Consider the following 19,726-nt stretch of genomic DNA (forward strand, 5'->3'; position numbering starts at 1 on the left):
CCACCTACCCCCCCCCCCATATTCAAGTCAGCAAGCATTTATTCAGCACCTAGGACAAGCCAGGCTGTGTGCTTGCTCTCCTGGCCCTCAGTCTCACTGGGAGACAACATGCAGATAACTAGGGAAGTGAGGTCTTCTGAGAGGGGATCTGGGGTGGGCCCGAGGTGGGATTTCAGCTGAGTCAGGAAAACAAAAGCAGAGAGGAGGGTCGAAGACACACCAGGTCTGAGGGGCGTGCACAGGTACGAAGATGGGATGCGTGTGTCTCCCACGTGTACATGTACAAACATGTGTGGTCTCACCAACTACCGTCTGAGTTCGTCTTTAAAAAATCAAGCATGGCCTAAGAGAATCATTGTCACATATCTTTTACCCTCAAAATCAGTATGTCTTAAAAGTCTCTATACATCTTTTGTTAGCCAAAAATGCTAATTCACTCTGACAGCAAACACCCAGAGAAGGGAAAATGGACATTCTGGACAACACAAATGAATCAAGATCGGGTGCTGCTCAAACAGATCTGAGAGACTCAGAGTCGATTTCTAGTTTACTGTTTAAAAATCAGATATTGGACACACATGCTGAAGCCCCCCCACAAGTGCTGAAGCAACAGCTTCTGGGCTTTGCACAGAGCCCCTACGGGCTTTCAAGGGAAAGGAAGACAGCGGTCAGGCCTTCCAAACACATAGAGGCGATCAGCTACCAACTCCGGGATGATTTGCTTATGGCTCAAAAAGCATTCTTGTTATTCAATAATAATAATTAGCATTAACACAACACTCTACAAATGCTAATTTATGGAGCACTTTAGACTTAGCTTCTCAAACCTAACCAGACAATCCCTGCCCTGAGGAGCTTAGATCCTAAATCAGTCAGACTTAAAGTAAGACCATTTGAAGAAAATGAGAGACAAAGCTGGAATGGAGAACAGCAATTAAGGCTTCAAAAGGAGGTGGGATTAAAGGAAACAATCAGGAGGAAGAGGGGATCCTGGGGGGGTCTTAGTGGGGATAAAGAAGTGGAGAGAAGGGTATGGGGGAGGGAAGATGAGCTGTGCCCAGGGGAAAAGGATGAGGACCAAAGCCGGGTAGGAAGGGCTCTCCCAATAGCTGGAGAGTTTAGAGTCTCCCTTCACCAGGCAGCTGTTAAAAGGACCAGAAAAATGTATTCCCAGGGATCAGACTTTTCTCTTAGAAACTTCTACTGATTGGTGAAAAGAACTTTGGGCACAGGGAGTGAGACAAGGACAAAGACGGCTTCTCTTAAGAGTGAAGGTCCCAACCTGACTTGTCTTGTTCCTATAGTTAACGATGTGCTTTTAGTGCCATTTCTTTGGCTTTATTGCCCATAAGCATCCTTAGCAAAGAGAAAAGTCAACAGGACTTGGAATGACTCTCATCTAGTCTTCCACAAACCAAACTCACCTGAAGAATGAGAGTAGGAGGGGACTCAAGTGGAAAGCTGGGCTTTGGAAGCTTTCTTTGGGGAGGAATAAGAGAGTGACTCCTCCTGGGCTTCCTCTTAATCCTTGGCAAAGGAAACCTGAAAACTGCCACCCTAGGAAGTCCTCTGACACTCAAAGAATTTAAGGACAGAAGCTTGAGGTCTCTAGCCACCCCCACCCTGGATGTGTTGTTTTTAGCCTAATGTGTTTGTCTTAGATCCAAGATACTCTGGTCACAGGCGCCACAGAAAGAGCCTTATTGTAAGCACACATGGTTAATTGTGACAGCATGGCCTGACAACGGATCTAGAGACAGATTGATATGAGCCCTGTGTGTCCAGAGCTTTTTGATAGTTGGCTCAAAAGAAGATCAATTATAGATTGTTTTAAGCTCAGTGGGACAGAGAACTGAAAAGGAAAATCAGCAACGTAAGTTTAGCAAGTCAGCTGAAGGCTCTCCTAAGAGGAGAGATGGCCAACAGATTCGTTATCTCTGGGAGAGCAAGCAGAAAGAAATAAAACACATTACTGATCCTCCTGAGAGGCACAGAAGGGCAGAAGAATTGTCCTTTCAAACAAAGCTCCCAAAAGACTGTGCCCCTTTTGTCTTCTCCCAATGACATATGAAACACTAAAAAAAAGGCAAACAAGTCAATGACACCTCTTCCTTCTAATCCCTGTCCTGTCCTGTACCATTAGTGTCCTATTAGTTAAAAAGCAGAGCTCATTCCTACCAGCTGGTCCAAGGAGCAGACCTTGGGGGCAACGAATTTCAGACTGCCCAGAAGCGCACAAGCAGCTGGGCAAAGCTCTGCCTTCTGGGCTGTCCCCAGCCCTTCTCAAGGCCAGCACCTTCGTTCTGTGGAGAGCTTCCCATTGATCTTGGGTGGTCTCTTATTACACTGAGATCTTTACGGTGAGGGGCTGCCTTTGGCCCTTCTATCTCCAGCTCTTAGCACAGTGCAGGGCACACTGACTGACTACTGACAAGTACTCTGGCTCTCCTAAGTTTCATTTTGACAAAGCTCTAAATAGAGGCGACAATCCTTGCTACAGAAAAGCAGCGTTTTACTGCTACTACTTCTTACATGTCATGTGTTAAAATGCTTGCTTTATAAAACTTATGAAAAGAGGAACATACAGGACTATTCTCTTTGCTGCTAGTCTGAAATGTGCAGATGAATTTCTTCATAAAAGTCTCAAAAACGTATATTCCTCCTTCTAGGACAAAGAATTAATGCCATGCAGGTTGTGACACCATTACAGAGGTAACCACCAAAGTAAGACACGTGAATTTGAAAGAGGCCTAAGTTTACTGTACAAATTCACAGTAGTCATTTCTGGACGTAGGACCATTATTTGGTCTGTAGCAGCTCTAGGCCAGCTCGTGGCACCGTCCTGCTTTTCATTCTACACGATGAGAAAGTCATTAAAACGAGAGCATTCACTTGTCATAGGGAGCGGGGAAGGAGCTTGCCTAGTCGCCTAGCAAAGGCCTTCTGACTTCAAGCCCAATGTTCTTTCTATGCTTTCATGTCCCCACTGCTTGGCAGAAACAAGAAAAACCAAGTAAAAATGATTACAGTTCAGGATCCTGGGCCACAGGCTCAGAAATAATGGGCAGAAGAGTATTACAGCCAGTGTGGGATTTTAGCAGAACTTAAAATGAGTTCTCCTACTATTTTACAGAGAGGAATAAAATGGTACGACCTCAAACGGTAATTGTTACTGCTGAAACATGATATGTATACCCAGGACAAATGCCAGGTTAAGAGTTAAATGCTGTAATTTATCACAACAAAAAAATGAATGAGTCCCTCTGTGAAACAGATTAACCCAACTATATTTTCTAATTACTGCAAGCCTGCCATACCTTAGTATTGTGAAAATATTTCATCTTCCTACTCGGGTCACACTAGTTTCCTATTGGCCAAATGTGGCCTCTTTCAGGTTTCTTCTTTTGCGGAAGGAGCCCCAGTAATTCAGAGTAACTCTGTGTAACTGCATTCTCCTGTCCTCAAGCAGGATTCAGGTGAAGGTGGGATAGAAAGCTTTGGAATCACAGGACCAGAGTGTACATCCCAACTCCACCACTTACTACTCTGATCTTCAGTTAGTCCCTTACCTCAGTTTCTTCACTGGTAAAATAAGGGGCTTAGATAAGAGAGTGTCTAAGGTTCCTTCCGGCTCTTAATCTAGGAAACAATGACCTTTTCTAGACCAGTCTTCTCTAGAGAACCCTGGAGTATCGAAAGAATGGTCCATGTAGGATCAGGTCCCAAGACATAAGAACCCGCAAGAGGGGCTCCAGACAAAGGCAAGGCTGGCATCCCTCTGAAGGTGGTATGCCAATGGTTATAACCCTGGTCAGAGTGAGACAATAGAAAAAGCACCAGAACTGCAGTCAAAAGGTCAGATCAAGATCAAAGTGGCTTCTGCCACCAACTCTCTAGGTTTAACCATTTTTTTCTATAAAAATAGACTGGAAAAAAAATTTTTTTAAAAACAAAATAAATTTTAAAAAAGCAAAGGGGCAGCAAGGTGGCTCAGTGAATAGAGCAATGGCCCTGGACTTAAGAGGACCTGAGTTCAAATTCGGTCTCAGACACTTAACACAAAACTAGCCGTGTGACCCTGGGCAAGTCACTTAACCCCAATTGCCTCACCTTCCCCCCTCCAAAAAAAAAAAAATAGACTGGGCTGGATTGGGAGTCTGGAAGGCCAAATTCAGCAAGCTGCCTATATTTGTATAGCCTATAAGATAAGAATGGTTTTTGCATTTTAAAATATAATAAAACCTTATTTAAATGAGTAAAAAATATCTTTCTTAACTGACTAACCTCCGGACTACACAATCTCTAAGCTGAGCTTTAAATTCTGTAATCTTAATTGTTTAAAAAGGGATCTTGGGCAAGTTGCTCAACCAATATGGCCGAATTCTCCTCTAATTTCCATCTGGAAAGTGAAGGACGGTTTCAGTGAGTTCCCATGCAGCCATACCCCAGATCCAAGGACAGAATTCCCTCCATCTCCCAGGGCTGACAGCATGTCTTACAGACAGCAACAAGGGGCTGCTTATGACAGGGCCAGTCAGTCTGCACACTGCTTTAGAACCCCCTCAAAAGCTGCTGACTCTTGTTCTAAGACAATGCAGAAAAGGCAAAAACCAGAAGACAGTGGCTTGCACACAGGGCAAAGTTAGTTAAGCTGAAACTGAGTTGAATGAGGCCCAAGAAGATGTATCTAAGAAACAGACCTGAGCATACACCAGCGTCAGAACCAAAGGAGCACTTAGATCAGGAGCATGGATGCAAAGTTAAGGACACCCAACCCAGAACAAAAAATCCAAAGTCCAAATCACAAGAGAGAATGTGGACGAAGTTGAGTAATGGGAGTGGGAAGCCCAAGTCAAAAGGGACAGGCAAATTAAAAGAGGCTAAAAAGGAATACAGTGTAGTTGAAAGAGTCCTGGGTTTAGAATCAGGAGAATTAGGTGTGAATCATGGCTCTAAACCTCCTAGTTGTATGACCTTGGGCAAGCTCTCTGAGTCTCCATCTATGAAAACAGTGGTGATAACATCTGCTCTGCTTGCCTCCCAGGGCTGGTGCATGGTCCCACTAGCTCTCACTGGAACCAGTATCATCTAGCAGGCCCAGTCTGAACACCGCCCTAGAGAAGCACAGAGAATCTGAGGCTAAGGTCAGACCTTCTCTGGCAATGGCAATTAACACTCAAGTTCTTAATAGTTGAGGCTGCACTGATGGAAGCAGTGTCCAGAAAATCCTACTGTGTTCAGCTCTGGTTGGCGCCACATTTTACAAGTTGAAACATATTTGGAAGATGTCAACCACTATGAAAAGGGGACTCAACAAAAATGCCCGGGGTGGCTAGGTGGCACAGTGAACAGAGCACTGGCCCTGGAGTCAGGAGAGCATGAGTTAAAATCCGGCCTCAGCCACTTAACACAAAAACTAGCCTGGTGACCTTGGGCAAGTCACTTAACCCTAATTGCCCTACCTTCCCCCCTCAAAAAAAAATGCCCTAGGACGACTGAGGGAAAGAAGCAAGAAGTTTAGTCTGCAGAAAAGAAGACACTGGGGAGATATGATGGCTAGCTAACAGCAAGGACACAAGGGCTGATCTCATAGGGCAGGGTCTAGACTTGACCTGCTTAGCCCCTAGAAGAGAAGAGCAATAGGTGAAGATAAAAAGAGACGCTTTGAAGTTTGATATCAAGAAAAACATTGTGGCAGCGAGAGCTGAGCTGCCTCAAGAGGCGGCTTCTTAGGACTGGAAGCCTCCCATGGAGGCTGCTCAAGGAGGAGGGATTTTGTAGTGGGGATTTCACTCTGGGCAAGAGATGGAGTAAATGACCACAGGGGACCTTTCCCAACTCAGGGATGCTGGGACTTTATGCCATCACGTTTAACTTTGTTAATAATCCTTAAAGCAAGATACTGTTAAGATCACATGGAAAACTCCATTTTCCAGGAATCATTTTTCTTCCCCAGGTCTACTGGAAATGCTTCATTGCATCAACATGTACATTAACTCTGGGCTCCCCATCATGAAGACGGCACAAGGCCACACCCTGAAGATTTACTGCTGTGTTTACTCCTGGCACATCAGGGAAGAATGCCACGAATGCAGGCTCCCCAAGCCTCACCTCTGTGAGAGTCCACCATCAGGGACTGGGTGTTTGCACTTGAGACCCCATCCCCAGGAATGGCTCTGAAAGGGTCACCTGTTGTTCTGTAAAAGATAGATGCATTCTACTAAACAAACAAACAAAAACTGGCTGGAACTACTTGGTCACAGGCCTGACTTTCAAGTAAGGCATCATATAACTCCCAACAAGAGCACAAGGAGGAAGACTGATCATGAAAGGAGCCCTCCTCAAGCAGCCAAAGTCAAGAGCTTTCTCTATCCAAATGGGCACATGACATTAACTGCTGCTTGGACTGAGTCACCTCCATCACCAACACCCCAGGGGACCTTGGTGTACAAAGACTAGTCTTGGCTAATTTCAGGATGCTAAAGACACGCCTCTGTAGAGAACCCTTCCTGTCTCCCTCAGGAAGTCTAGGAATGAACAATTTATCCCATTCAATTTGTGCCTGAGGACCCCAACTCACAGTCCTTCCCACCCAAGATCAAATAACCTTACCAGTCTTGAACACCAAGGGTAACTATAACTTGGCCCTTCCTATGTGACAAAATGCCACCACCCTTCAGTCATTTTTCAATTATGTCCAACTTCAAGACCTCATGTGGGATTTTCTTGGCAGAGATCCTGGAGGGGTTTGCCATTTCCTTTTCCAACTCATTTTACAGATGAAGAACTGAGTTAAACAGGCCTAAGTAAAACTTGTCAAGGGTCACCCAGCTAGTGTCTGAGGACAGATTTGAACTCTGGAAGATGAGTCTTCCTGCCTCTAGGCCCAGTGATCTGTGCTCTATGACACTTAGAAGGCTGTCAAAAGACTAAATCACTTCTCCCTCTCTTCCAATCCTGAATGAGTTTTGCCAATCAAAAAAAGTACTATTTAAATCTACAAACATATAAAAACATCCAAGTACTCAAAAGTTATTGAGTCAGCCCAACAAGTAGTCCGTGCAACGATCCCTGGTCCAGTGATCACAGGAAGCCCTGGACAAGAACCCGAGCACACAGATACGATGTGGTTTGCCCAGGGTGATGTCTGAAGTGGGCTCTGAAGCCCTGTCTTCCTGACTCCACACATCTGCCAGGTGGCCTCTGGGCCACTGCTGCCACTGGGCTTCTCCTGCTGCCACCACAACTGCTATTTCAAATTCACACATTTACACAGTTTTAAGGTTTGCAAAGAACAAAGACATGTCACAACAACCACACAGGTACACTGAAGCTCCTCCTGGGCTTGGGCAGTGGGTGAGTAGGCCTTACCCAGTGTCTGTTCCCTTTCAAACCTCCAGTCACGCCTCCTTCTTCTGATCCCAATTCTGCATTAGCCCATACTTCCAGCCAGTCCATTCCTGACTAGTTCTCCCCACCCAAGATTCATCAAGGGTCCAAGTTCAAATTGTCTTTCACCTGCCCATGTCCTTAAATCAAAACTCTATTCTTTCTACTATCACTGGTTATATTCTTCCTCCACCAAAATTACAAGACAAATGCCATTTCCATCAAGGGCTTAGAGTGGAAGAGTATAATGTCTCATTTCTTTTAATCAAAGATTAAGAGAATTATGTTCCTTTTTAATGTAAAGACAGGTTAAACCACAGCCTTGCTTATTACTCGGTTCTCTTGCTCAGTGGGATTTACAGGCAGGCATGAAAACTACTACATGGAACAAATGGATATATCTGCCCACAGGTGATGGCATACAAGCCTGTGTGACCTCTCATTTTCTCCACAGGTCTAGTTCATAATAACTGTTTGTTGACTCTGTAGAATCAACAAGCTGAATTAGACTTCTATAGTCTCTTACAGTTTTAAACCTGAAGATCCCACAAGACAAGGGAGGAGGGTGGCTTTTGTTTCACTTCGCTCTTGTTGGAAGGAAGCAGGGGAGAGAGAAACTGCTTTCCTACCAGCTGAACGACCAACTTAAACCATGAAATCCTTACAGTGATCAGAAAAGGATTTTTATTGTTTTAAAATTTAAAGACCCCGGGGTGGCCAGGCGGTGTAGTTACTAAGAGTTCTAGCCCCGGAGTCGGGAGACCCAAGATCGGTTCCAGCCTCAGATACTTAACACCCACACAAAATAACTGGCCACGTAACCTTGAGCAAGTTACTTAATCCCAACTGCTTTAAAAAAAAAAAAAACTTAAAGACCTGACCAGGTGGGTCTTTGAGAGGAAGCTACCTAGACTTCATTTTTCAGCCTGTCCAGTCTTCTCAGTTCTCCTTGGTGTCATCTATTCAAAGATTTCAAAGAATTTTTGCAACATTCACTTTATCCTTGCCAATTTTTGCACAGCAGCAACAAAATGAAAGCAACTAGTTTTCTTACAACTAACTTAGGGATAAACTGTTACCTACTGTAGGCAAACTTCTTGTCATCCTCTGCACCAGACAGCTCAGTTGCTCAAGCACAAGGATTAAGCTTAAAGCTACTACTTGTCCCCTCCATTATTTTACAGAGCAGGACTGGACATAGAAATCGTTTCCTGACTGCTAGGGGAGTGCGAATATGTGGAGGTGGTGGAAGACCACTCTACTCCTCAGCCTGGGGGTCAGCAAAACTGGGTTCCCAGTCCTAGTTCTGACATCAGCTTCAGATAATCCCCATCATCTTTCTGAGCCCCAGAAGTCTCCACTACAAAGCAAGAACATCCCCCATCTCAAAGGGCCATGACAAAGGGACTCTGTAAACATACAAGAACTATAAAGATGGGAGCCATCATCCATAATACCAAAGGAAGAGGAGGCAGAGTTAGCTAACACTTGAGCATGTTATGACTGGAAGCCCCAGTCTCGTAGGGCTGTTCACACTCAGCAATCTCTGTGTTCATAAAGAAAGCATTTTCCAAATAACACACAACTTCAGCCAGTCTATAAACTCTTTTCTGTATTTACTCATTTAACTACTTATTTCAGGTTGGTTCATAGATTTTTTCCACTTGGAAAAAATGTCTTTTAAACATCTTTGAAGTGAAACTACAAGGGGAAAAAGGAATCTATGGAAATACAAGTGTCCTATTAAAATGAATATTTATAAAACTGATTTAGAGACTAACTGCTGCGCAGGAAAACGAGTACAGTTCAGACTCTTCCAAGGACTTACCTACATTTTAAGAAGGTCAGATAAAGTTTCAAAGCAAGAGGTCGAGATGAACAGTTACTGACAGAAAAAGCTCCCATTTCTACAGCACTCTGGAATTTAACAGAGTGCCTAGGAAAGCTACAAGGGGCTTCCAAAATCTATCCAAACTCTTATTTTACAGAGGATGCTACTCATGACCAGAGGGAAGTCGCCCAGCCAAAGAGCAGTAAAGCTAAGCCCAGAAGCCAGGTTACCTGCCTCCCAGATGAGTGTGCCCTCCCCTACTACCCCTTGCCATTTGCCTCCCCACAAACTCTGCAGAATGCACACTTTTCACTCCAACAGCCTCTACATATTTAATCTAAAATTAATAGATAAATAAACCTCAGCCCAAATGAGGCCTTGGGAGCCAAAAAGCCACCTGAGCCCTGAGGTTCAGTCCAAGCTCTTCAGAATCTCCTTAAAAACCCTTGGAAACTGCTTAAGTTTAGGGTCAGACTGATGCTATCAGAGAATCTAACACTTGTAAGAAACTCTCCCCTTCACTCTCAAACTAACTCAACTTTTTTTCTACTCAAGGCCAAATTCTGACAGTCTTCAAAGCAGTCTGGTCACCAGACAAAGGGGCAGACTCTCCCCAAAACCATTCTTCAATTTTCTGTTTCAGACCAGTGCTAAGAGGCAATGAAATAAGGTTCCTGAGATGTACTTTACCCCTTTGGTATTGTTCTCTGTCCTGGGCTGAATGTTTCCAATTACACATACTAAGCTACCAATTATTCATTGACTAGACACTGGACCTTCTAAAAGTCTCATGTTACTTAATAATAATATGCCTATGACAGATGCCTATTTAATACACCTAAAGCCATGCATGAGATAATAAATTATAACTGCAAAAAAGAAGCCCCTAGCAAAAGGGTTAGACATGAATGGGGGGGAGGTGGAGTTTGAGGCATTCTGTGTCCTTCACAAGTAACAAAGGGTTATCTATTATCTCAATTATTATTATCCCAATATGTTGTCTACTAATGATTTTCCATGCCAACTTTTAAATTGCATTGATAATCTACATGACATGACAATTTATCATCATATTAGTGGCATGCTTTTAAACAGCTAGAATATTTATGGAGAAAGAGTTCAATAAGACTTCTTTCTCGGTGGCTAAAAATTCTAACTTTATGTAGTAAAATGTCAGTGGAAGAACCACGTTCATATTGAACAGGTCCTCTGAAACCAACTTTTAGTGAAAATTATCACAAGAAAAACTGGCTGGCAATAGGACCACTCTGGGAAAACTGCTTTAAAATTCTAATTTACTCAGTCAACAGCTGAACAGTACACATATGCCTAGGCAGCAGAATATACACTCCAGATTTTTTACGTCCTTCTGATCCTTTCGGGCTGAAAGTTTCCTTGTGTGAGCTTTGATCATCCAGGCCATGTAATTACCCTCAAGAAGCATGCTTAGGGTGTTTGCCAGAGTGCAGGTCCATACAGCATTTCTCTTTGCTCCCTTGGGAATGGGAACATCAATTGCTTTCAGCTAAATGCACTCACATATGAATATTTTAGTACAATTTAATGCTTCTGCACCAACCCCAGAGGAACAGAGCATCAATTTGTGAACACAGTTCTCCTGGAGTTAAAAGCCAAACTGGATAATGCAGTATGAAAGGGGTTGTCAATCTTCAGCTTTTTAGCAAGTCAGAGAAAGGTGGTCTGTAAATTCAGTCCCAGCTGTATACAAACAGCTTTACAAAGTTTGCTCCTGTGGACACTTTTCAACCCGAGTGCGTTTTCAAAAAAGATACTCAGAAAACAAATTTCCCTCGTTTGGTTGGCTTCCCCAGAGCTGCTCCTCCATCTGGTCTACCAACTGCTATGTGGCTGCCTCTGCTCACAGTTACAGATGCACCTGCTACTCTGTTACTAGAACACCCCACAATGTCAGGCAAGGTAACACAATCCCCCACACGAATGGGCAGTAGGTGTGAGAATCCCTTTCACCAGGGGTTGATTACAGGACCTCCAATGAGGTCTTCCTCTAGCACTTCATCATGGAATGAACACAACTCAGGAGTCTCCACAGTGATGCCAGAGGTACTGCCTGCCACGCAAGGGCCGGGCTAAGATCAGAGAGGTTCCTCAGTGCAGGGGAGGGGGAGAGGGAGATGGCAAGTGGTAAGTGTCTGGGGCCACTGCAACTCATTAGCAAAAGAGGGTACAATCAGCACCCAAACTCAGGGAAGAAAGCCCAATAGTCTTGATATAGGCATAAATGTTTCAGAAATTGGAACAGGGAGGCAGAATTACCAGCACTGAGGGAGAAAAAGAAAAAGAAGTAGATGTAGATAAGGACAGTCTGAAGAATCAGGTCAATAATAGCAGCGATTAGCAACTAGTTTTGATGAGTCTAAAGTTAACAAGATCTATGTACTGAGAAGTGGAAAGGGCTAAAAGAATATAAGAAAACAGCCTATGAATTTAAAAGAGTTTAACAATGATTACTAAGTAGTAGGGAAGGTGTAAAAAAAAATAAGAGGACAACTGAAAATGAGAATTAATAAAAAACAGAACTAGAGGGAATACACCAGAATAGCTCCCTCTTTGACAATTATAAAAGTTTTAAATGGAGTAAAGGTATTTTAGTAATTTTGTTTGATACCTTTAGTAGCATTTCATCCATTTTTACTTAAAAATAAGTTCAAATTGGATTAGTCACATGATTAGAAATATTTGGATATAGAGGAACAAAAGAATAAATTACAGGTTAGAAGATGCTGTGAAGCACCCACCCCCACTAAGGTGTCAGACAACTAAGTTATGATCAGTTTTAGTTAAGATTTTTATGAAGTGAAGAGACAAACACCAAATGAAATGGAGAACCTATGAACACCAAACCAACAATGATCCAGACGTCCCAAACTCACCTTATCTTTTTATCTGTCCCCTAAACCTGCCCCTCCTTCTGACCACTACTGCTGTCACTAAGATCCCATGTTCAAAATTCTGGCGTCTGAAACTCAAATATGTTCCCTTTGCTGCATTCCTTCTCCTTGTGGCCTAAAAGGGTCTGTCTCCCTCACCGCCATTTCCTGTCGGCTCTGGCTACAGAAGAACGCTGCTTCCATCTACCTCTTCCTTTCTTCTCCCATTTCCATCATCCTAGAGGCAGCATGATGGAATGGGAAAAGTACTTGTCTATGAGACCCAGCTTCACCACTTAAAATCTGGAGGATCCTAGGCAAGCCACCTCTCCTACTTCCTCATCTGGAAAATGGGGCTAATATGTACCCTGTGTATTTCATAGATTTATTGTGAAAAAAGCACTCTGTAACCCTCGCAACACCACAGAAATCTGATTTGGGCTGTTGTAGAACAAGCCCACTTTGCCACCCATGATTCATGTAAATGCGCTAAGAGGACTTCAAGCTGCTCTGAGAGACAAAAAAAAAGAGGGAGGCGAGATGAGAGAAGAGAAGAGAGAGGGAGATATAGGGAAAGAGAGAGGGAGAGAAGAAGAGAAGAGAGAGGAGAGGAGAGGAGAGGAGAGGAGAGGAGAGGAGAGGAGAGGGGAGGGGAGGGGAGAGCAAAACTCTTTAATGCCCCCCCCACTGCCTATCCAGTAAAGTTAAGATGTCTTGACCCAGGCATTCAAGGCCTTCTACAATTTGGCATCTCTTATATTGCTCTCTAGGCATGCATGGCCTGTGCTCTCCCTTCTCCATGATTTGCTCACGTTATTTCCTAAAGTCTGACTCAAGCACCACTTGCTACACCAAGACTCCTTTAATCCATCTTCTCCTCCCTATATCCCTATGATGCTCACAGTGTCTCTATTCCATGATCAGGATATGGTTTAACGAGATGTTGCCATTGTAATAAGAATGTAAATTTTAAAGATCTTCCCTGCCCCTAGGCTAATGTGTACCTGAAGCCTGGGGTGGGGGAGGCTTGTTTTTCAGTAGATACTTTTTGATTGGCCAGTGGGTCCAAAATGTTGTTACATTCTCTGAGCCAGGAGAAGGCTATATAAGCCCTGATGTGTAGCTTTGTTTTGGGACTCACTTTGAGAAGTGTTCTGTGATTTGATCTGAATTCTGGGAAGCCGTTGTTGAGAGTCCCCCGGCTTTGAAAAACCCAGAATGTGGAAACCCAGATGTTGACTGGGTATGGATGTAATGGTTGGACAGTTTGGAAATCTGTCTATTTGTTGTTTCTGTCTTGATAATTATGCCTGTATACTTTGAGGTTCAGGGTGCTGACCTTTTCTCCTGAACAAAGTAAATGATATATGTCTGACTGATTAAAAAGTAAGCTTGTTAACCCATTTTGAGTTGCTTTCCTTTAACAAAGCAGATCCAAGAACCTGTGGTAGCTGCAAACCCTGAGGACGCTTGGGGTGCTTGCTGCTACAGCCATCAAAAGTCATCCCCTGATATCCAACCTTTTGCTGAGGCCCCTCTCTGAACCTAGACTGCTTCTTGAACAAGAAGCACACTGACAACCTTCCAATACCCTAGAACCTCACAAAGTACTTGACTCAGTACCTTTCTAATGTACCTAATTAGCATTAACACTATGAAACTAAGACCCATCTCACCCACTTTTAAAACCAATTACACTACCATGCTGAAATTTACCTCTAGTAATTCAATAATATTGTCCTGTTTACACCTGCAATCACAGAATGTTAGACTTCATTTTAGAAATGGGGAAACTGTGGCTAAGGGAGGCACAGGAACTTCCCGAAGGTCACAGAGAAGATCCTGAACCCAGATTTCCACAATTCCTAATTCAGTGTGGAGGAAGGGTCGTCTCCCTTTACACCTTTTCTAATTGCAGGTCACAACTTAGAAAGAGAAAAGGGGAGACAAGAAGTGATCAGCTAGCAAGGTAGAAAGCCTTTAAGATAGTCTGCATCACAGCTTACAATACAACATGGCCAAGAGAGATTCACAGGAGGTAATAGAGATAATTCTAATTACATAGAATTAAAATTTTTTTGCACAAATGAAACCAATGAAACTAAAGTTAAAAGAAAAACAAGAAACTCTGTGTGAAATCTTTGCAACAACTTTCTCTGATAAAAAGTTTTTTTTCTAAGGTATATAGGGAACTGAATCAAATTTACAAAAAGTCACTCTCGAATGTATAAATGGTCAAAGGATATGAATAGGCAATTTTCAGAAGAAGAAATCCAAGCTATCAATAGCCATATGAAAACATTCTGTAAATCACTAATAATAAAAAAATGCAAATTAAAACAGTGCTGAGGTCCCATCTCATACCCATCAGATTGGTAAGGATGACAAAAAAAGGACAAATGCCAGAGGGAATGTGAGAAATCAGGAGCACTAATGCACTGCTGGTGGAACTGCACACTAGTCTAACCATTCTGGAAAGCAATTTAGAACGAAGTCCAAAAAGCTAATGATCTATGCATACCCTTTGGTCAGGTGATACCATTACTGGCTACACACCAAAGAAACAAAGAAAAATGAAAAGACCCATAGGCACAAAAATATTTATGGTAGTTCTTTTTGTGCTGATAAAGAAATGGAAACTAAGGGGTTGTACATTAATTGGGAAATGGCTGAACAAGCTATGGCATATCAATACTATTGCACTATAAGAAATGATGAAGGGGATGGTTTCAGAAAAACCTAGAAAGATTTGTATGAAACTGATGCAGAGTGAAGTGAGCAGAACCAGGAGAATAATTCATACAATAACATAATTGTAAAGATAATCAACTCTGAGAGACTTAAGAACTCTGATCAATACAATGACCCACCACAACTCCAAAGGACTCATGATAAAGCTTGATAACCATTTCCAGAGAGAGAACAAATGGGCTCAGGGTAGACTGAAGCATATTTTCTTCTCTTCCCCTTTTTATTTTTTTGGACATGGCTAATACAGAAATTTGTTTTGTTCTATTTTTCGTGCCTTCTCAATGGGTGGGAGAGGAAAAGGGAGAAAATTTTGAACTGAAAATAAAATAAAATTGTAACTAAAAAAATAAACTGATGAAAAGTGAAATGGAACAGAACCAGAAGAAAAATGTACACATTAATAAAAACACTATAAAGTCAAACAACTGTGAAAGTTCACTATAATCAGTGAAATGACCATCCATGATTCCAGATGCTGAAACATGCTATATACATTTCCTGATTTAGAGGTGACAGATTTAGGGTGTATAATGAGACACATATTTTTATATTTAGCCAAAGAAGGAATTTATTTTGTTTGACTATACATATTTTACAAGGAGTTTGTTTTTCTCTCTTTTTTCTATTCAGTTTTTTTTAATAAAGAAGAATGTTGTGAATAGTTTCAGATGTGGTTGCTATATCACTAGTTTTGCTTAACTGTTTTACTTTAAGAGCTAACTCAAGGGGTAAAAGTAATCTGGAAGTTTTTCTAATGTAAGAACAACGTATATCAAAAAAATAAAAAACAGCAATGTTATAAGAATGGACTCCTGGCTGGAAGGAGCAGAGTGTAACAATGAAAATGGAAAGAATGTTTGACATAAATTCTAATGATCTAATCAAGCGGCTTTAAGCTAAAAATGGAGAAAGAAAAAAAAGTTCAGATAGTACAGTAGGTCAATAAAGAAGAATGTGACCACTAATGACTGCAAAGCAGTTTTGAAGCAAGACTCATGGCTTCAATGGTCAACTAACCAGTGTAGACAGCATATGGGTTAATAAAGTGAACTGGAAATCTTAATATAAGGTGGCATTAACCACAGCACTTTATTTATGATCCTCAGATCATAAATTCAGAGCTAGAAAGGAACAGTCCAACCCCCTCATTGTGTAGATGAAGAAACAAAAGCCAAGTGTTCAGATCAATGAAGGTCAACAGCTCCACTGGAACTCTTTATCAGGAGGGCACCATTGGAACCATTATCTTCTGCTCTGGACATTATGTTTTAAAGAGGGCATCTGAAGTTATCTCTGGGAGAGTAAAAGGAGCCCTGGAGTTGGGTGGGTACCTTGGGTTCAAATTCAAGTTCTAATTGGTCGTGTGATTCTAAGTAGGTCAACTGCATTCTCTGGGCCTCAGTTTCCTAGAGAAAACTAACGAAAAAAGATGTATATGTGGGTGAGGAGGATAAACTATGGATAACTCTACAAATATCTGAAGAGCTGGAAAATGTAAGAGGGATTAGTTTTCAAGAGAAGAAAAGATGTTGGGAGTAGCAAGTGTGTAAAGAGATAACAAATATCTGAACAGCTGTCCCTTGGGCGGGGGACCAGACATAGAATAATGTATAAAAGCTAGAGGAATACTGATTTTAGCTTAATGTAAGGTAGAACTTCTCAAAAACAGAGCTCTCTTTAAACATACTGGACTCTCTCACAAAGTAGTGGGCTCCCTGTCACTGGATACCTTCAAGCAGATGTTGAATAACCATCTGATGGAGAAGTTGTGGGAGATTACACTAGATGAACTCTGACTCTTCTAGATTTTAGGGCCCAGAATTAGTATTAAAATGTAAGTTTTCTAAGGTTTTAGCATTTTAACTATTTGAGCAATTCCACCTCATTTAAAATTGGAGATTCAAATTAAAACAATTTTGAGATATCACCTCAGACTCATCAAACTGGGAAAAAATTAAAAGGACAAAACTCAAAGTTGGTGGGTTTGTAAAGAAGTAAACACACCCATCCACTGGTATGAGAACTGCAAACATATATAGTCTTTTTGAAGAGTAATCTGCAATATACAGGAAAAAAATCCATAATGCCCTTGGGCAATAATTCCATTGTTAGAAATATACAAAGAAAGCATTTGGAAAAATAAAAAAATTATCTGTACAAAGATTTTCATAGGAAGATTACATGATTATATGTGTATGTATATTGTATAACTGCAAAACACCAGAAGCAACCTAAATGTACAATAATAAATTTTGTCCAACAAAATAAAGTGCAATGTGACAGTACAATGAAATTCGGCAGGTGTAAAGCATACCAAAAAATCGGAATATCTACATGAAATCACTCAAGTGAAAAAAGCAGAATCAAAAGAATGGAACACATATTCACTATAACCATAAGAATCAAAGTGAACAAGAGTGAAGAGAATCCTAATGAGGATGTAGGGCAGTGATCCCTAACTCTCTGTCACAGACCCCTCGGGCAGCCTAGGAAAACCTATGGACTCTTCAGAAAAGTTTTTAAGAAGCATTAAATACATAGGATTATAAAAGAAACCAATGATATTCAAATATAATTACTAAAATATTTTTTAAAAAACAAGTTGACAGATACTACATTAAGAACCCCTTACCAGGACAGACTGAAAAACTACTGTAATCTTTTATGTACTGAAATTGATTAATCTAAATGTAAACCGTTACTCTAAGCAAGTTTCAGTTCATTGTACTGAAAAGCTAGTCTTTTACTAAAACATTCAAATCTATGAGCATTTAAAATATTTCATAAATTTGAAAACTTGGGACGAAGAACCTCTCCTAAAACCTCCCTGGGGCACGAAGATGAGGCCAAAAGGAGCATGACTTTATGATGGGCATCACTAACCCAAGCACAGACCTCCCTGTATGACCCACTTTTTTGGTCCTGCAGCAACTCTTCTACCAAAATGACAAGGTCTCCACAGTCCCCTCCAGCTCCAAGCCTATTATCCTGGAGCCTCGCTAAGTTCAGAGAGGTTCATCAACAGAACAGTGACCACCAGGTCATGAAAACTCAAGAAACACAATAGGGCTGTGAAATACCTAAGGGATAAGTGTGCCTACAGACAAGATCGCACATCTTTCAAAGTGAAGAAGTATGGGGAAAAACCACATCTGCATTTGTAGAAGTATGGAAATAAAGTTTAATTTAAGACATTTGCTTCTACAAGACACAAGGGGAAACTGTCACCCACAATTCCTCCCACTTTTCTCCATACAGAGTAAATAACTCAAATACAACTCAAAAGGAACCACTTTCGACTTCTAACACAGGACTTTCATGTACATGCCTTTTAATCTCAGTCCTCTTAATGGTCCTTTGAATTCAGTTTCTACAGAGGAAACAAGGTTACCTCAGGCTATTTTCATAATTTGCCATTTTCCAACACAATTTGGTTTGCGGCACTTTCCATTTGATTTCCACATCACCCCCCTAGTGGCTCTAGATCGCCTCCAGGATCAAACAAAAAATCCTTTCGTTGGTGTGAGAAGCACTCCACAACCTGCCTCTTCCTACCTTTCCAGGCCTCTCACCCCTTACTTCCCACCACACACTCTTCCATCCTATGATACTGTCATTCCACAAACAAGACTCTCCATCTCTTGGCTCTGGCCATTCTCTGGCTGTTCCCCAAGGCCTCCTCTCTTGACTCCTGACCTCTCCGGCTTTCTATAAATCCCAACTAAAATTCCACCTTCTACAGGAAGCTTTTCCTAATCCCTTTTTATTTTAGTGCTTTCCATCTATTAATTATTTCCTATTTGTCCTATACACCGTCTGTATGTGTTTGCTTGTTGCCTCCCTCTCCTCCTCACAATTAGACTGTGAGCTCCCAAGAGCAGGTGACTATGTTTTGCCTCTTTCTGTGTCCCCAGAGCTTAGCACAGTGCCTGGCACACAGTGGATACTTAATAAATGTGTATTGACTAATACCAAAATTGTTTAGTAATTGCTGAATTATCTCTTCTCCCACCAGCCCGTTCTAGGCAGAAGTCTATTCGTGTCACCTGGTCCACTCCACATTCCAGCTGTGCTCATCTGCACCACCCATGCCACACCCTCCTCATCTTTGACACAGACACCAGGGGCTCCCCCCTGCAAAGCTTTCCCAGACCCTCCCAGAAGCTAGTGCTATCTCTCCTCACACACATCTCCAGCAGAATATAAGCTCCATAAAGGGAGGGACGATGCGGTCTAGGCCTTTGGACCCCTGGGGCCAGCAGTGTTTGGCACAGAATGGGCAATGAATATCTGTAAAGGTGACCTCCTTGCCTGAATCCCCAGGTCTGGACGGGCACACACAATTCAGAACAGGTGCAAAGTGCACGCCTCAGCACCATGTGCCTTCCCTGACAGACCTCTCCCCGATTCCAGCCTTCATCCTTGTCACCCTCCTCCCCCTCCCACCACAACACGGGCCTCTAGGCTGACTGCTGACAGGCGGGCCTGCCCACAAGGGGGGGGGTCCTCAGCAGTCACACTTATTTCTAAATGTCCCAGCACAAGTACTGACCTTCTCCTAACTCTACTCACATCTTGTCTCCTCAGTACTCAACAGAGGACCTGGCACAGAGGAAGCCCTAAACAAGTGGACAATCACTTATTCACCGTCCTACTACCCCCAGCTCAGCAGGGCAGTCTGCAGGAGCTATGGGGGCCAAAGCCACATTGTTATCTGGTGGCCAGTCTCTACACCTCTACCTCATGATGAGTGAAGCAAGGGTGTGGGGAGGGCGGGGAGGGTGGGTATGGGTGTGTGTGTGTGTGTGTGTGTGTGTGTGTGTGTGTGTGTGTGTGTGTGTGTGTG

General features: G+C 42.3%; 1 protein-coding gene across 2 annotated transcripts in view; it reads right to left on the reverse strand.

The window, feature by feature from the left end:
- Nucleotides 1-19,726, reverse strand: part of ETFA (electron transfer flavoprotein subunit alpha) — a 73,630-nt gene that overhangs the window by 16,053 nt on the left and 37,851 nt on the right. The window lies entirely within an intron of this gene.

Source organism: Petaurus breviceps, unplaced genomic scaffold (assembly GCF_028583685.1).
Source record: "Petaurus breviceps papuanus isolate PSGF00001 unplaced genomic scaffold, PetGlider_PUasm1.0 90825, whole genome shotgun sequence".
Lineage (NCBI taxonomy): Eukaryota > Metazoa > Chordata > Mammalia > Diprotodontia > Petauridae > Petaurus > Petaurus breviceps.